General features: G+C 41.9%; 1 protein-coding gene across 1 annotated transcript in view; it reads right to left on the bottom strand.

The window, feature by feature from the left end:
* Positions 1-3,413, bottom strand: part of itgb5 (integrin subunit beta 5) — a 46,130-nt gene that overhangs the window by 522 nt on the left and 42,195 nt on the right. The gene's annotated exons all lie outside the window — the stretch shown is intronic.

A 3,413-nucleotide genomic window follows, 5' to 3' on the forward strand; every position in this document is an offset into this window, starting at 1 on the left:
TTTATTTGTGACGTCAGTTTTGGAAAGCCTAGATACTTTAAGTCCATAGATCTATGTTTATATAAATAGATTAAATAGGAAAGGATGTGATATAGGTTAAAGAGAAGAGGAGTACGTAGTGTAGTCATAAGATTAGTATAAGTGTAGTTGATTGGGTATCTAGATTCTGATAAGAAGATTATCATCAAATACAAGTTCACAATAAGCACACTGATAACTGAATGAATCAAAGTATGTGATTACTAAAAGCGATAACAGTTATGTCGCAATGTTATAATGCAGACCAAAATAATGAGAAACAACAAAGCGAAGACCATGCATTTTGAAAAAACGCTAATGAGATGGAATCTGTGTCACAATACACATAGGTCTGTAAGTGCAATTGTGTCGGATACTTCCAAGATAGTATGTGTATGTTGTATATATTATGATAGAAATGTCTTTGCTTTGTCGTGAATTCTATTGTGTCTTATAAGAGGTATATGGTAACGTATGATCATGACATAACGAGAAGAGATGTAGTGAGATAAGTTTGTTATCTTTTCCTGTGTACGATATGTTGTGTGGTGTATATATGTTATGTGTATTGTTGCGAGGAAGAGTAGATGAAATAATTCGTAATCATCAAAGTACCAAGTCCGAAAATGGTGTGGCGAGGTATGCGCTTGAGTTGAAGAATAGATAACGAGCATACACGTTGCTCTTGTTTATTCGCAAATGTGTGGTGCTCTGATCAAAGATTACATGCTCATCTTGTAATTCCCTATCACTTTGGACCTGGACTCTAACCATGTGCTAGAGAATTATTTGTGATAACATGTCCTTCTGGACAACTTCTAAGGATGCAGGTGAGTTGTTGCATATTACCACCTGCGGGGCTCGTTTGTGGAGGGTGGGACTCTGCGAAGATTGTTAGTAATCTGCGACTGTATCATAAGTGCTGTGAATGCGATATTTTTGATATTTAAACTTGGATGATGATATCTGCAACTGGGAAACAACACATCCTGAGGTCCAGGACCGCAAGAACTGTGGCCATCACCCCTCAGCACAACTCGCGAGATCTCACGCGTTCCTCTCTAATCCGGTAACAGCGCTGGAAAAAACACGTCTGGATCCCCTTGGAACCTGGGAATAACAGTGTCAGTTATTTCTTCCTGATGTGGAACGTTCGAGCGCGACATAATCTCTCAGGTACTCATGTGAAGCAGACAAAGGTAGAAACAAGAGCTGATTTTATTTTGTTTATACGAAGTAGCACTATTCTTACGTTATTTTATTCTTCTGTACATTCTGATTTACTCTCTTTTATGTTTATTTAAGTCTGATATATGTTCAGAGCTCTGAACCGAGTAGATATAATATAGTGGATCAGAGGATTCCAGTGCTTCTGTGGAAATGATAACTCGGAAAAGATTATCGTGGATAGTCGTAATATAGTAAAACAATTATAGTATAAGAACATATCTTTTTGCATTTAGCAGACAATTTCGTATTGTGCTTATCGTTCTTATTTGATGAGTGAGCAACTACTATATTTATTCTATGAGTATAGTTTAACAATACAGAGCTAGAATAACCAATGGCAAGATGTACTAGTAAGAGAGCATCTCACAACATGATACAGGGATGATTGCAGATTAGAGGTCAGATCTAGTTTGATTGATCGTTGGCGTGAAGAAAACACCAAAAGTATTTATGGTTTTAACGCTGTTTACTGTACTTCTTGATCTCTCTCCTACTAATAACCGAATAGAGGGAGACTAGGAGGGAAACCTGTGTAACAACACGATCGCCTGAGGTAGTAGCGCTCTCTTTATCATAGAAACAATATGGAACGCAAATCGGAAACTTGCGTCTGATATGAAAGATATACACGATTTACTCCACTGTCAGGGTGAAGCTGGAAGACGTATTGGAAGTGGCGCGAACTCCTTAAGTATTATCTCACACGTTCTGACAAAGGAGTTCAACTCTGAGAAAATACTTGATATTAAGAGTAATAGGTGAATTGTGTTTATAGACAAATCCGAGGAACATCTGGAATTGCTGCTAGTGAGATATGAAGTGTTTTGTGTAGCGGTCCGAATGATGGTAGATAACGCTCAAACCTCTTCTCTCACGATCTCCTTAGAGAAGCATCCGAAGTCCGTAGTGTGTTATCAGGTTTTTGCTCGTGCTATAGGCGTCGTCCTCTCTGAAGGAAGTGGGTGGCTGAGCTTGCAGTACTCAATCCGGCTGCAGATTAACATGATCATCTGAATACTCCCATGTGCACTACACGGTCCAACCTATCCTTCCTACTAGGTCGGCAAAATACACGAGGAGTATAAAGGACTGACATATAATGACGAGCACTTGTAAAATCTCGAACGAAGCTAAATATAATCTGACGTAATTAGTAAATTGAACATGCGCTTTCACGCTGCGCTGCACTGTACATTGATAGCGCGGGCTTACTGCCCGATGTGATAATAACACGTAAAGACTCCTATATTCCAAGGTGACAGGGCTGTCAGACTCAGCCTCTCTTTTTCCTTTAAGTGTGTGCAGTTTTCAGCCTTAGACAACTGCGTTCAATGAGATAGAATAATTTAACTTGTGAGTGCTACGCGTGCTGCGAGATATTTTAATTGGGTAAGAGCATCTCCCTTGCACTCAGGCTGTGTGATCTCACGTGCATGAAATTCCTACTTACCTTCAGTGGATAGTGTGTCGCAGTTTTAAATGATAAGGGGAAGCGAGATAAGTCTGATAGTCTAGTAAGGCGGTGTCTTAGCTGCACGTCGTGTGGAGCTGGCATCGGACACAAAACAGCAGCAAGGAGAATAAAAAAGTGGCGGGGCGGGGGCTGCCTGCTTGCTGTGTTAGTCACCACATCATTTGGACTCATTCGCTCATCCGTGACCTTTTTTTCCAGCCAATAGGAAAATAGCTTCCTAATGAGACCCAAATTGCACAACAGTTGGCGAACTTTGCCCTCACCTTTGGAATCTGCCGCAGGTTGTTGGGGAAGGTGGATGTTGTAGTTTCTTCTGGCTGGATTCACCAGCAGCAATCCTGTGGTGGAGTCGTGCTGCTCGCTGTGTGGGAAGCTGGTCACCATTCAATGACCGGGGAGGTTGCACGCTTCCAGAGCGCGCAACGCTCACGTGCCGCATGAGATGGTGAGAATGCCCCAAAGAGTGAGCGGTGCTTTTATGTGTTTGGAGTTACGAACTTCATCAGAGAGTTTTCTGCTAGCTCTACTTTCTCTCTCTCTCTCTCTAAACAAGGAGTCCAGGCTTCGCTGCTCCTCCAGCGACTGCCGCTGCCATGAGCGAAGCACACGGATGAAGAAGAAGAAGAAGAAGAATGTCTCTGTGGTAGGCTTGAATCTTCACTGTAAAAGGCCACCCCCCCCCCCTCCCCCC

Source organism: Seriola dumerili, unplaced genomic scaffold, assembly GCF_002260705.1.
Source record: "Seriola dumerili isolate Sdu_G_001 unplaced genomic scaffold, Sdu_1.0 BDQW01000052.1, whole genome shotgun sequence".
In the NCBI taxonomy this organism is placed as follows: Eukaryota; Metazoa; Chordata; class Actinopteri; order Carangiformes; family Carangidae; genus Seriola; species Seriola dumerili.